Source organism: Otolemur garnettii, unplaced genomic scaffold, assembly GCF_000181295.1.
Source record: "Otolemur garnettii isolate 467f Iridium unplaced genomic scaffold, OtoGar3 scaffold00084, whole genome shotgun sequence".
Taxonomy (NCBI): domain Eukaryota; kingdom Metazoa; phylum Chordata; class Mammalia; order Primates; family Galagidae; genus Otolemur; species Otolemur garnettii.
In genome coordinates, this window is record NW_003852479.1 from 554,190 (window position 1) to 554,646 (window position 457).

Sequence of the window (457 nt, forward strand, 5' to 3'; positions counted from 1 at the left end):
CCATAACGTTCCGGCCATTAGCTTCTCTCTCTCGCTCCTCCGGGGTCCTTTGCAAAAGGAAATCTACTGCCTGGCATTCTACGTTGTCCCTAATTTCCAAGTGGAAAAATGAGACGGACAAAGTGGCATCTAAAAACAGTGGGGCTATACTTTAAAAAAAAACAAGACACTAATTCAGATTTTCTGGCTTTAATTCTTCTCTACATTACTACAGTAAAATATTGAACAAAGTCCAAGAGTTTACTGATACACAGTGACAACCTATGACTGTACATTAACAGGAATATCAGCAACAAATTGATCAGCAGAGTAACAAGGAAAAGGTTCCAATGTAAACAACGATCCGCTATTCTATTTATACAGTATCGAAACCATCAAAACAGTTACATGTTCAGAAAATTCAAAATAATGTTAAATAATCATTAACTCTAAAATACTGCAACATCTTCAAGTACAT